Source organism: Aedes albopictus, chromosome 1 (genome assembly GCF_035046485.1).
Source record: "Aedes albopictus strain Foshan chromosome 1, AalbF5, whole genome shotgun sequence".
In the NCBI taxonomy this organism is placed as follows: domain Eukaryota; kingdom Metazoa; phylum Arthropoda; class Insecta; order Diptera; family Culicidae; genus Aedes; species Aedes albopictus.
Genome location: NC_085136.1, coordinates 101,378,029 through 101,393,258, shown reverse-complemented (window position 1 = coordinate 101,393,258; position 15,230 = coordinate 101,378,029). Strand labels below are relative to the sequence as shown.

Sequence of the window (15,230 nt, the reverse complement as noted above, 5' to 3'; positions counted from 1 at the left end):
CTATGATGGTCCACATGATATATGATGTAAATTTCTGTTATATGTCATGTAATCACTCGGAGTCATGCTGAATTACATGACATATAATGGAAGTTTACATGATATTTCTTTAATTTTACATGATTTGTCATGTAAACTTCTGTGATATCCCACGCTCCAATTATGTGCATCATATGTCACAAAATATTACACTCTTTTTTAAATCTGTGTAGGATTCATGATATCATGACGTTGATGAGGACTATCATATCATCCTCATTGTTGTTGGCAGTAGCTCCTCCTTCTGGAGCCACCAAATGTTCGTGGCAATAGCTCCTCTCTGGAGCCACCTTCCAATTGGCGGCGCGATTGGTGTGGTGTTCTTGCGGTGGGACTGGACCAAATACTTACTGATTCCTACAGCACTCACACAGCTCCACACTCACTCCACAGCTATCGCAATGATTAATCTTTTGCATCGTTCAACGTGAATGGAGGGATCAACCATTTATTGAAAATAAGAACGGTTACAATCATAAATCAACTAAGAGTACATAAATTATAAGCATTAGTTTCATGAATAAGACTGAATGCTATTTTATAAATTTTCGCTTTCGTTGTGATTTTGTAAATTTTGATCATGATCCACAGTACATGTCGATGGATCTAAAATCACAAATGACAAGCACTAGTTCCATGAATAAGTTCTACATATGTTTCCATGTATTTAGGTCATGATTCTAGAGTACATGCGTCATGAATTCGTACCATGACTCTATTTCATCACAACTTTTATACTTTTATTGTACTCTGATCCGTATAGACACAATGCATCTTTAATTTACTCAAGAGAGGATAATTTCCAAGAATAAAATATCTACGTACACAAAAGTATTGCAACAATATTGCATCATATTGAGTCACCTTGATATCTCCAAAACCTGAGGACCTACACACTTTAGGCGAAACTGAAAGCATATCCTCATTTTTTTGGTTTTTGATTTTTCATCAAATAACGAAGCAATATTTTCAAAATCGGTTTTCGTACACATGTAGAGTATGGATCAAGGTATCTTCTGATTTTTTTTGTGGTGGAAAATGTTTTCCATTTTTGCAGAAACCATTTTTTTGTGAAATTTTGTTCGAAAATGGTTTCTGCAAAAACGAAAAATATTTTCCACCACAAAGAAATTCAGAAGATACCTTGATCCATACTCTACATGTGTACGAAAACCGATTTTGAAAATATTGCTTCGTCATTCAATAAAAAATCTAAAACCAAAAAGTGAGGAAATGCTTCCAGTTTCGCTTTAATCTGAAGTGCCGGGATCTCAGCACTTTCTCAAACTTTCGCCGAGATCCGCACAGCCGAGAGCTCGGCAAACCACAACATTACTGAGATCTCAGCAGCTTTGACAGCTCATTAATGAGATTCGGTAACTGTTTCGCTGAGAATCATCTAACAAACGGATTTTAACCGAGATATCAGTTTTTGAGTTTGATGAGCAGTCGGCTGTGTGCGAGAAGTCGAGCCCGCGAATATTTTTAAGTGTGTACAAAGATGCTGTCTCCAGCAATGTTATTTAGATGCCCAAAAGCAACAACTTTTCTGAAAGTGTTTTTTTTTTGTAGGTGTTCTGGTTTTAGAGTTATCGAAGGAGATGCGATATTTCTACAATTCATTTTTGTGTGTCTTTGCTTATCAAAATACCTTGTTCCCTCTGTTTCTCTATTTTTCTCTAGCTCTCCCATTCTCATTTCCTCTAACTCACGCTCTGTTTCAATACTCTTTTTTCATCCGTCGAAGATTCTTCAAGAATTACGTAACGATATTGAAGAAGGGAACGGGTATACGCTTCACCTTGTGCTTCACAAAAAAATTAAAATAAAAAAATCATTCAGAAGATTTTTTAAATCAATCCCGACAAAAATTCCTAAAGGAATCCCTGGAGGATTTCTCACAGGAATTGTGCGAGAAATATATGAAAAATCCTGAGAGGAATCTCGGTTAAAAACTCGGCAGGAATTCCTGAAAGAATCACAGACGAAACCCCAGGAGGAATTAGTGTAGAAATCCCGAGAGAAATACTTGAAAAAATCCCTGGAAGAATCATTCAAGGAATGTCAGTTAAAAATCCGGCACTTATGCCTGAAAGAATTCAAATTGAATTCTCTGAATATACATTGTCAGCAATCTTTAAAAGAAAACGAGATGGAATCCGTAAAGTAACCCCAGCAGGAAACCCTGAAGGAATGCCTGCTAGAATAGCTGAAACAATTCTTTCAGGATTTTTTAAAGCAATACCGGCAGAATATGTATCATTCATGTTTCTGCAGTATGGTACACTTTTATGACACTAATAACGATGTACCGATGTTTCACAGTAAATTTGTTCATACACTGATAATATACATTCGTAAAAGCTCAACGATTATGTTTCGTAAAACCAGTTTTCATGTAAACAATTTGCGTATAACATACGGTCTATTCTATAACAGTAGAGCTGTGGATAGAAAGTAAGAGATTTCTCGTCAGTGCTGGAGTGAGCGACTGTTATTTTTCATCCCATGCAGTGAAAATTCATTATCCAGTTTCCTGAGAGGAATCTCCAGATTCCAGAGATGAAACTATAGATTCCTTGGAGGGATGTCTCCAAATCCCTAAGAGGAGTCTCTCAAGATTCCATTGAGAAAAAAACTCTTCAAATTCCTGGAAGGAATCGTTCCACATTCCTGAGAGTAATCTCTTAAAATTCCTGAAAGGAATCTCTCCAGATTCCTGAGAGGAGTCTCTCCAGGTTCCTGTGAGAAATCTCTACAGATTCCTGTAAGGAATCTATCCAGGTTCCTGGGAGGAATCTCTTCAGATAAAGGGAGGAATCTCTTCAGATTCCTGAGAGGAATCTCTCCATATTCATAAGGGGAATCTCTTCAGATTCCTGAGAGGAATTTCCAGATTCCCAAGAGGCACATCTCCAGATTCCTGAGAGGAACTCTCCGGATTCCTGAGAGGAATATCTCCAGATTCATGGGCGAATCTCTTCAGAATCCTGATAGGAATTTCTCCATATTCATGAGGGGAATCTTTTCAGTATCCTGAGAGGAATCTCTCCAGATTCCCAAGAGGAATCTCTCCAGATTCCCAAGAGGAATCTGTCCAGATTTCTGAGAGGAATTTCCAGATTTCCAAGAGGCACCTCTCCAAACTCCTGAGGTGAACTCTCCAGATTCCTAAGAGGAATCTCTCCAGATTCCCAAGAAGAATCTGTCCAGATTCCTGAGAGGAATTTCCAGATTTCCAAGAGGCACCTCTCCAAACTCCTTTGATGAATCTCTACAGATTCCTGGGAGAATTTTCCAGATTCCCAAGAGGCATCTCTTCAGATTCCTGAGAGGAACACTCCAGATTCCTGAGAGAAATCTCTTCAGATTCCTGTGAGGAATCTCCAGATTCCTGTGAGGAGTATTCAGATTCCTGTGAGGAATTTCTAGATTCCTGTGATGAGTCTCCAGATTCCTGTGAGGAATCTCTCCAGATTCCTGAGAGAAATCTTGCCAGATTCCTGAGAGGAGTCTCTGCAGGTTCCTGAGAGGAGTCTCTGCAGATTCCTGAGAGGAATCTCTCCAGGTTCCTGAGAGAAATTTCCAGATTTCCAAAAGGCACCTGTCCAGACTCCTTTGAGGAATCTCTACAAATTCCTGAGAGGCATTCCAGATTCCAGATTCCCAAGAGGCATTTGTCCAGATTCCGAAGAGAAATCTCTCCAGATTTCCGTGAGGAATCTCTCCAGATTCCTATGAGGAATCTCCAGATTCCTGTGAGGAATCTCTTCAGATTCATGAGAGAAATCACTCCAGATTCCTGAGAGGAGTCTCTCCAGGTTCCTGAGAGGAATCTCTTCCGGTTCCTGAGAGGAATCTCTCCCGGTACCTGAGAGGAATCTCTCCCGATTCCTGAGAGGAGTCTCTCCAGGTTCCTAACAAGAATATCTCCCGGTTCCTGAGAGGAATCTCTCCCGATTCCTGAGAGGAATCTCTCCACGTTCCTGATAAGAATCTCTCCAGGTTCCTGACAGGAATCTGTCCAGGTTCCTGACAGGAATCTGTCCAGGTTCCTGACAGGAATCTCTTCAGGTTCCTGACAGGAATCTCTCCAGGTTCCTGACAAAAATCTCTCCAGGTTCCTGAAAGGAATCTCTTCAGGTTCCTGACTTGAATCCCTCCAGGTTCCCGTGAGGAATCTCCAGATTCCTGTGAAGAGTCTCCAGATTCCTGTGAGGAATCTCTTCAGATTCATGAGAGAAATCACTCCAGGTTCCTGAGAGGAATCTCTCCCGATTCCTGAGAGGAATCTCTCCAGGTTCCTGACAAGAATCTCTCCAGGTTCCTGATAGGAATCGCTCCAGGTTTCTGACAGGAATCTCTTCAGGTTCCTGAGAGGAATCTCTCCAGGTTCCTGACAGGAATCTCTCCAGGTTCCTGACAGGAATCTCTCCAGGTTCCTGAGAGGAATCTCTCCAGGTTCCTGACAGGAATCTCTCCAGATTCCTGACAGGCATCTCTCCAGATTCCTGCCAGGAATCTCTCCAGATTCCTGACAGGAATCTTTCCAGATTCCTGCCAGGAATCTCTTCAGATTCCTTTAAGGAATCTCTTCAGATTCCTTTGAGGAATCTCTCCTGATTCCTGACTGGAATATCTCCAGATTCCTGAGAGAAATCTCTGCACATTCCTGAGAGGAATCTCTTCAGGTTCCTGAGAGGAATCTCTCCAGGTTCCTGAGAGAAATCTCTCCAGATTCCCAAGAGGAATCTGTCCAGATTCCTGAGAGGAATCTCTCCAGGATCCTGAGAGTAATCTCTCCGGATTCCTGACAGGAATCTCTTCGGATTCCTGACAGGAATCTCTTCGGATTCCTGACAGGAATCTCTTCGGATTCCTGAGAGGAATCTCTCCTGGTTCCTGAGAGCAATTTCTCCAGGTTCCTGAGAGGAATCTCTCCGGATTCCTGAGAGGAATCTCTCCGCATTCCTGAGAGGAATCTCTCCGGATTCCTGAGAGGAATCTCTCCGGATTCCTGAGAGGAATCTCTCCGGATTCCTGAGAGGAATCTCTCCGGATTCCTGAGAGGAATCTCTCCGGATTCCTGAGAGGAATCTCTCCGGATTCCTGAGAGGAATCTCTCCGGATTCCTGAGAGGAATCTCTCCGGATTCCTGAGAGGAATCTCTCCGGATTCCTGAAGAGGAATCTCTTCGGATTCCTGAGAGGAATCTCTCCGGATTCCTGAGAGGAATCTCTCCGGATTCCTGAGAGGAATCTCTCCGGATTCCTGAGAGGAATCTCTCCGGGTTCCTGAGAGGAATCTCTCCGGATTCCTGAGAGGAATCTCTCCGGATTCCTGAGAGGAATCTCTCCGGATTCCTGAGAGGAATCTCTCCGGATTCCTGAGAGAAATCTCTCCGGATTCCTGAGAGGAATCTCTCCGGATTCCTGAGAGGAATCTCTCCGGATTCCTAAGAGGAATCTCTCCGGATTCCTGAGAAGCATCTCTACAGATTCCAGAGATGACACTCCAGATTCCTGAGAGAAATCTCTCTAAATTCCTGAGAGGAATCTATCAAGATTACTGAGTGTAATCCCTCAAAATTCCTGAAAAGAATTTCTCCAGATTCCTGACAGAAATCTCTCCAGATTCCTGGGAGGAATCTCTTCAGATTTCTGAGAGGAGTCTCTCCAAATTCCCGAGAAGAATCTGTCCAGATTCCTGAGAGGAATTTCCAGATTCCTGTGAGGAATCTCCAGACTCCTGTGAGGAATCTCCTGATTCCTGAGAGGAATCTCTCCGGATGCCTGAGAGGAATCTCTCCGGATGCCTGAGAGGAATCTCTCCGGATTCCTGAGAGGAATCTTCTGATTCCTGAGAGGAATCTCCAGGTTCCTGAGAGAAATCTCTCCAGGTTCCTGAGAGGAATCTCTCCAGGTTCCTGGGAGGAATCTCTCCGGATTCCTGAGTGAAATCTCTCCAGATTCCTGAGTTTTATCTCTCTGGATTACTGCGAGGAATCTCTCCGGATTCCTGATTCCTGAGAGGAATCTCCAGGTTCCTGAGAGAATCTCTTCAGATTCCAGAGATGACTCTCTAAATTCGTGAAAGAAATCTCTTCAGATTCCTTAGCGGAAACCTCCAGAAATTCCTGAAAGGAATTTCTGCAGATTCCTGAGGGGAATCTCTTCAGGTAGCCAAATTTCATAATCATTCAAAGTAGGTCATAACCTGAATAAAGGCTTCTTTGTTGGAGAAATTTCAGAAAAAAAAAACACTGGAAATGTTCAATAAAAATCTTATTGACTTTCTAATAATATCTGTGTGTTTTCAAACAAAATCTCCTGTTTTATTGTAAATAATCTTCGCTTCATCGTCTGTCACCTAGCGGGGAAGAATAAGAATGATTGTACAAAACGATGTACTGCTTCTCAATATTTACCCCGCTAACAGTCTATTTTCATTTCTACAAGTAGCCGCGAGAAAAAAAAAATCCCCACCAATAATTCGTACGCAAAAGTATAAACAGGTGTAACCCGCTTAAGAACATGTTTACTTTTAAATAATTCTCAGCTGTACGTACACCCATATGCACCCATTATCGTAATTATCTTTCCACCATTTGCGATTGGCTATGTTTACGTAACACTCAGCGCGAAGTCAAAGGCAAAATTTAAGAACGACAGGTGCATCCTTCAACTTGTTTCGCGATCGACCGACCCGATGCTTTGATTGCTGGCTTTGAAGGAGGAAGAAAAAAAAACGAATCATAACGCACACGTGCCGCCTTGTCATACAGCTCTCAAATCTAGGCACCAAGAACCGACACAAATTCTGAACTGTCGAAATTCCTACGGTTAGCATATATCGTAATCCAATCCATCTTCAGTAGTGGGATCGATGTTTCACGCACCACGAATTTATGGGACACCTTTGACTTCATCATCTCTTTGTTGCGCCAGCCGATGATCGTATTTCTGTACATATTTCTCACTCGACGTTTTTTTTCTCATTTTTCTCGTTTCAGATCATTGAATGACTCATGGAATTTGGGTAAGTTGTTGTTTACAAAAACAGGCATGAGTGAACATAAGTCGTGGAAGGTGCACTTGCACCTTAGTGCATCGCTTCTGAGGCACGTACAGAATGCGTAATTTGGAAAAATGGCTCAATTCGGGAAAAGTGACAGTCAGAACACGAAACCAATTGGGACGATGGGATGATCAGTTGACACGAAAGTTTGGGGGAGAAATAACAGAGAGTGTCGAAGAACAATGTCAATTCAATCATCTGTTTGGGAAAAAGTCAATGAGCAAACAAACGGCACTCTGTGTGTAGTGATTAACATTCCAACCATACGATCGACTGGAGTGTGGATCGTCTTCGCCTCTTGATTCTTGGCGATTTATATTACCATCGAAAACAGACTAAAATTTTTCACGGTTTTCCGAATTTGATTTTTCTTGATGTGGTTGAATCAAGATTACTGAACCATACATCCAACAGTTCAGGGATTTTGTATGAGTCGTAAAACTAATCATTAGGATAAATTTTCAATGCAAAGAGGGGAGCAGCTGTTTTACGAGCAAATTTCGAAGTGTAAATGACCTTTTATGAGTGGCTTCAGACTATGGGTAATAATCGGTTGGTTTAATTATAGAATTGTTTTTTTTCAGTCCCGGGGTTTTATCGTTAAGGTCGACCGCAGCTGCTAAAACTGGTACCTAATGGTTTCAACAGATTAGTTGCATTTCAAATCAATAAAATCGAACTTGAAATCTCCAGTATTTGTGGCTATCAACAGTCGAAGTGGTTTCTATTTAGGTACATGTCCGTAAGACGTATTGCACTCCGTAGACATTTCCAAAACTAATTGACATGCTGGATTTATATTGATATCGTACCCACAAACATTACCCGACATCGTGAAGATTCTCGGATACAAACGAAGTTACCTATATTTGTTTATGTTTATCAGATAAAAATATATCTGAAAATCAGATACCGTCTACCCCCGTTGGTTTGATCGCATGTAATTTGAACACTTTTTAGTTTGACTCCCTCTTATCTGCACATCGATCAAACTAATTTAGTGAATCTATCTATCATTTCATTATCCACTTTAATCTCTACTCCCTTATACTCTGAGTAGAAAAAGACCGATATAGCCATAAAATGATAAAGTTATTAATAGAATACGGTCGATAAATCAGAATATCACAGACAAACAGACGTAACTCTTAGAGGAAGTTCATCAAAAACTTTTGCCCAGTGTCATTTTTATGAGCACACTGCCACCTGTTGGTAGAACCGCGCGCGACACTGCCGGCCATGATGGATTTGACATTTTGCTGACACGCACACTACTACACGAATTGCCTGTAATTTTTGTTTCAAACATTCAGCAACGTGTACACTGGACAATGTCAAAGCGATCGAACACTAGCGCATCTGGTAGAACAATCGCGCAAATCAAATGAAAATTGAATTGATCGTTAAATGCATGTGCCAAGCCGTTTTGAAGAGTGTTACGTCTGTTTGTCTGTGAGAATATGATATAAAAAGTTAGTCTTAAAAAGAAAAGTGTTCTATTCAATAAGATTGAAAAAAGCTAATAGGAAGAACACGCCGCGATATAGGCACCCAACTAACAATCGCCAGCCGCAAACTAGCATGCATGCTGAATCGTTGCTTTATAATAGTAATTATAGTTGAACTAAAATTATGCTGTACACATTACTGTACAAATAATATTTCAATTGAAAAGGTAGCCAATGTTCAACTTTTCGTACTGGTATAACAATGATAATTTAAAACACTTTTAAGCGTTTAATAAGATTTTTATTCGACTCGCAGTAATTCCTTTACAACATAGTTTAACAAGACTTTTTTATGCTTCTTGTTGAGTTCATGTAGAAATTAGTACATGTATCTGTATAATGTGTTTTTCACAAGTCAAATTAGCGCTTTCGTTTCATCATACTGCGACTCAGAGCACATGATGAGAAATACGTGTTTTTTACTGAATAACAGCTGAATTAATCTGTTTCTCAGTCGTTAACCATAATGTCTGTGCTAATTCACCACTGCTGAAAAGGAGTCGAAGTCTGATCATTACTAAACCACACGAAGTTTATGTTTTGATTTGAGCGCTGCAATTCATCATCTCTAGGATGGCGCAGATAGGAAGGCATGCGGCTGGCAATCGACGGGTCTCGAGTTCGAATCTGGATTTAGGTAAATTTATGTGTAGTTATTATTTCCCAATATTTGTTCACAGCATTAAGTTCCAATCATAAACTCCCGTGGAAATTGAAAATATTTATTTATTTTTAATCATTTTTGCTCAAGCTGAATAACAGCTTTAGTTGTAGAATAGTTGTAAAACAATTTAACAACAAACAGTTCAGTTGATATACAACTCTATGCTTTATAGTTTCTCCAAATTTGTGTGAACAAAACCCGAACAAAGGTTGTGCCTGAAAATTATCCAAATGTTATTCAGCATCATGCTGAATCAATTCGTCGTAAAGGTGCTTGTAAAATGAGTGATTCTTAGTTGGGCATACCCCTATGAACGGAGTGTGAATTCCGAAAAAAGCTACCGATCGATAGAACTTGTGATAAAAACAGAGCAATACATAGGCAATCGGATGCCTGAAACTTCTGCCAGTCTTGGTAAGGTGGTATGAACTACCAATCAAGCCGATCTGTTTAAAAGCACAGATCGTACGGCAGAAGTTTCACGCATTCGATGTAGTCACTCAATACATGGCCTACTTGCCTAATTTCAACTTCTATAAAAATTTTCATACTTGATCGCAACTTAGCGAATACTATCATGTCTATCATTTCATTGTCCACTTTGAACTCTACTCCCTATACTCTGAGTAGAAAAAAGACCGATATAGCCATAAAATGATTAAGTTGTTCCGTTCTGCGGTTAAGTTTGCGGAGTTCAGTGATTCTTGCAGGGGTTCCTCTTGGAGTTGCTTAATGGATTGCATGGATTCCTCCAGGAGTTCACTCAAAAATTTCTACTGTTTAGTGATTCCAGGAGTTTTCAGGGGTTTGTCTTGGAGTTCATTCAAGGGTTTCTCTATGAGATCCTTTAGGGGTTTATTTGGGAATTCCTCCAGGAGTTCGTTCAAGGGTTGCTCTTGGAACTCTTTCAGTGAGTTCTCCTGGAATTTCTTGTTGGGAGTTCCTGCAGAATTTCTCCTAGAATTCCTTCGGTTTCTTCTTGGAGTTTATTCTGAGAATACTCCAAGAGTTTTTTTTTTCAGTGATTACTGCAGGAGTTCCTTTTAGAGATCCTGCAGGGAGTCCTTTTCCTTCGTTATTCCTTCTGGAGTTCTTTTACGGAATTTCTCCAGGAGATCCTTTAGTGATTCCTTCAGGGCTACCTTTAGTGATTCTCCCTAGGATTCTTTCAGTGTTTTTTCCTGGTGTTCTTTCAATGATTCCAGGAGTTTTCCAGCAATTTCTTCAAGGATTCTTCAACGATTTGTCCAGCAGTTTCTTCAGGGATTCCTCCAGGAGCTCCTCTATGCAAGTCCAACTTACAAGTTGTATTCGGTTTTTGAACGAAGTATTCGTTCCGTTTTTTTCTTCTTCGCTTACAGAAACGCCTTTCGAAGTGTTCATCCGTATAAATATGATTTTCTCGAAAAATAAATCTAAGTGGCGACGCTTTTCAGGACATGATCCTACTTCACGGATTTCACATTTTCCCAATCTTGAATTTAAGCATGTTTCACCTATAGTACCTGTCTGTGAATCGTATTTCGTCATCAAAAAAAAATAATACAAAACACTTGAGATATTCATTTTCGATTTTCAAGAACTTTCGTACAATCAGTGTTTTTAAAAATCAAAGTCTTTGACACATTTTATCGACATTCGGATGCCTTTTTTTCCAACATTCGTAACAGATCAAACTACAACAACACCTCCTTCCCGAAAAGAGACGAACCAGCCACGGGCTGAAAATCTCGATAATAAAGACAAATCAATCATTCCTTCCCGAAGTGATCCCTAACGGGTGCACCGCGAAGGCAAAGAAGAGAGATAATGAGTTTTTAGTGGGTCGATCCTCTCACAACCCGAGGAACCATTTCTTCTTCTTTTTTTTATGGCTTCCGTTCCCACTGCACAATGTTTCAAGACCCAGATTCACGAGGAAAGATGCGTTCAGCGCTTTCAAATGTCAAATATGGTCAAATTGTTTCTAATAATAAGGACCTCTTTTCAATGTACGTGAAAATAAAGGTGGTACATATTTTCAAAGAAATTGGAAACCATTTTGTGTTTGTAAGAATAACTATATATATTCTTTGGAAAAGTTGTAGACCTGTAGTCTGTTGAAGACAGTTTTTTTGTTGCTTTTTATGACTGTTAAGAGGTTCTTCTGGGTTTCCACAGAACTTCCATCCGAGATTCTTCCAAAAAGTCCCGGGCGGTTTTCTACAAATTTGTTCCAAATTTCCTCCAGCCAGGAGCTCCTTATGGGATGCCCAGGGAGTTCTTGATGAGATTCAGCCGGGAGTTTTTTTTCGGGTTCCTTTAGAAGCTCCCACTGGGGTTCTTCCAGGAGTTTCTCCTGAAATTCCCAAAGAGATTCTGTCTGGAATTGCTTCAGGAGTTCCTACTAGTACTCCCTAGTTTCTTCCAGTGAATTTCTCTGGGATCTTTAGAAATTCCTTCTGAGATTACTTCAGGAATTCCTAAATTCCTTAAAAATTCCTTCCGAAATTTCTCTTGAAATTATTTTCGAGATTCCTCCAAGAATTTCTCTGAGAATTTCTTCTGTGGTTTCTCCACAAATTCATTCTAGGATAGGGGTAGGCTGGGCAATATGGACACCCGGGGCAGAATGGACACCCTCAATATTTTAAAATATGCGAACTTTTTTTAACTTTTATTGAATGGAGAATATAGTCCATTTGTCTAAAACGTAGTTTCAGGAAAGAAACATTCGAAATTAAAATTATACTTGATTTTACACGAAAAAGTTGCGTCCTCCGTTTTTTGTGCATGGAAATTATAATTTTCACACCATCTAAAATAAGATTTAGTGATTAATTTATTGTAGGTCGATTAAAACCTGATATTTCTAGAACACATGCAAGTAGTTTTGCTGTATCTTCATGCTGACCATGTTTATATTTTCTTCTTTATTATATCAAAAATCAAGTTTGGAAATATCTTCTGCTGCCGGGGCAAAATGGACACTCACCTTTTTGAAAGAAGCGGCTAGGAAAAAATATAACCTAAATCACAAACCAACCAAATTCTTCGATTTCAGTATATTTTCGGTTAAATGTTCACTATAGTAGACATAGGGTGAAACAAATTGGTCAAAAAACGACAGCAGGGGAAAATAGTTGTTCTAGGCACAGCTGTACATGCCGACAAAAACGAAGCTTTATCCAAAACAGCCTGAATTCAAATAAACTATATAAAAATGAACTACTTCGGCGTATTATTCATCCATAACAGTTGTTTTGTAATGAAATGACTTTATAGGTGTAAATAATGTACGAAATTCGTAAAAGTCTCATGGTGTCCATATTGCCCCTTGGGGGTGTCCATTCTGCCCCGTATGCTTGAAGATGGTCATGAAAAACTAACATTTTTCATAACATATTTTGAAGTGGATTAATCATTTTTCTTCGTGAGCATTCTTATGCAATAGATGCTAAATAGACTTTAAAAGGATACATGTATCAAAAAACTAATCTTTTTTGACATCTTGCCAGGTAAAGTTGACAAAAACCTTAGGGTGTCCATATTGCCCCGCCTACCCCTACCTCTAGATTTCCTACTGTTTTTCTTCAAGGAGCTCCATCTGAGATTGTTTATGGGGTTCCTTCAGAAGTTCCATCTGGAAACCTCTCTGAGATTCCTAAAGTTTTTTTTTGTTTATTTCTTTTTATTTGTGAATTTTAACTTAAGCTGAATTTTCACACTAAGATTCCTTAAGGGTTCCTTCAGAAACTCCTTTCAGGATTCGTATGGTTATTCCGTCTTGGACTTCAAGGTATTTCTTCCGGGATTTCTTCAGGAATTCCATCTTAGATTCTTAATAATTTCTTTTGGACTGTATTCAGAAGTGTTTTTATGACTTCCAGAAGGTAATAAATATGCTTGGGAATTCCAGCAATTTCGCCAGGGATTTTTTGGGATTTATTCAGGACTTCTCTTGGGGATTGCTTGAGAAACACGTTCAGGAATTCCTTCCAAAATTTAACAGAAACTCTTTATTAAATTCCTTCCAGGAATATCATGCGAGATTCGTCCCGGAGTTCCTTCTGGAATTTCTTTGGAAATTTCATCTGAGATCCTTCTAGGAATCCTACAAAAACTTCTTACTTTCAGTATTCCTCCAACTTCTCCGTTTTTTTTTTTCAGGATCTCCTTACGGGACTCTTTCAGTAACCACTTCTGGAACTGCTTCATGAATTCCGAGAATTCAAGCAGGGATTTCTTTGGGAAATTCCACCAATGATACTTTGCGGAATTCCCTGCATTATTCTTCCAGAAATTCTGTAATTCCTCCTCTTCTTGGCGTAACGTCCTCATTGGGACAAAGCCTGCTTCTCAGCTTAGTGTTCTATGAGCACTTCCACAGTTATTAACTGAGAGCTTCCTCTGCCAATGACCATTTTGCATGTGTATATCGTGTGGCAGGCACGAAGATACTCTATGCCCAAGGAAGTCAAGGAAATTTCCTTTACGAAAAGATCCTGGACCGGGAATCGAACCCGTCACCCTCAGCATGGTCATGCTGAAATTCTGTAATTATTTCTTCCAACAATTAATTGTAGAGTTCATATAGGAATTTCATATGGAATTTCTTCAAGAATTTTACCGGAATTTTTGCTGGGATTCTTTGAAAAAAATTTCTATGGGTCCTTAAAGTAATTTGTAGCATCATTTTTGTGGAGATTTTTTCAGCAATTCACGCTGAGGTTTTTTGAAAACTTCTGCGGGTAAGTTATTTATTTTAGAATTCTTTGCAAAATTTTCACAGCGATTCCTTGTATATCTGTTTTCAGATATTCGTTGGGAAATACTTCCAGAGATGTCCTTTGGGAATTTATCCAGGCATTTTTTTTGGTAACCCATATAGAAAAAAAAAACATCAAACATTTCTAAAGGGATTCACTCGGGAATTCATCTACATGATTTCTTACGGAATTCATGCAATGTCTTCACCAGGATTCCCTTTGCATATTCCATCGACAATTGCAAGAGTTTCCTAACAAGAATGTCTACAGAAGCACTTTTAAACTTCCATTCCTGGGATTTTTCCAGGAATCTTTGAAGTATTTCTCCAGGGATTTCTATGTGGAATCCCTTTTGGGATTCTTTGAGATATTTCTCAGGAGATTCGTAGCAGAACTCCTCCAGAGATTCCTTGAGAACTTGAGAACTTCATTTAGGATTTCCAGCAGGAATTCCCCCTAGAATTGCATTTTGAATTTGTTCAAAGATTTGTCGCATCCTATCTCCATTCATCCATTTATCGAGCTTCAGCTACTGGACGTCACTAAACCAGAGAAATCGCTCCTGAAGAGATGAGAATGTTTCATGCTTATACTTTTACTTATTCTATTTTTAATACCCTATATTTTTATATATATGCAGAAAATTCACTATATTCAACATCCTTTCGTGGAGCTGGCCTTGTGTAATGGTTAAAGCACGGGACTCTCACGCCGAGGAGCTGGGATCGAATCTCAGTCCCGACAAACTCAAAAAATGTGAGTTCTTCCTTCGGAAGGGAAGTACAGCATGGGCCCCGAGATGCACTAGCCTAGGGCTGAAAATCTCGTTAATACAGATAAAAAAAACATCCTCTCATCTAATGGAAGCTGCTTCAGTTATGGGCTCTTTCTAAATTGATGTTTGAACATAAACATTCGAAACGTCGGCTTTTAACCTAACCGGTTGTTTTTAAAGAAACCCGAAGACCGATATAGCGCCAAAAATCCCATAAATAATAAAAATGCTTGTAAGGACTTGGCCTTGAGAATTTCTCCTGGAATTCCTTGCAGAATTTCTTCCGAGATTCGTTGGGGGATACCACCAAAGGCTCCGATTCCAGGGATTCTTCCTGGCAGTCTTTGAGGAATCCTTCCATAAAATCATAAAATATTTCTCCAAAAAAATCCATCAAAAAATGTCCAAAGAATCCTCTT

General features: G+C 39.6%; 1 protein-coding gene across 2 annotated transcripts in view; it reads left to right on the top strand.

The window, feature by feature from the left end:
- The window catches only part of LOC109409413 (uncharacterized), a 193,665-nt gene that overhangs the window by 69,004 nt on the left and 109,431 nt on the right, over positions 1 to 15,230 (top strand). For both annotated transcript variants that reach the window (XM_062845113.1, XM_062845114.1), the window contains exon 2: positions 7,052 to 7,077. The gene's annotated coding sequence lies outside the window, so the exon portion shown is untranslated. The remainder of the gene's footprint in view (positions 1 to 7,051; positions 7,078 to 15,230) is intronic.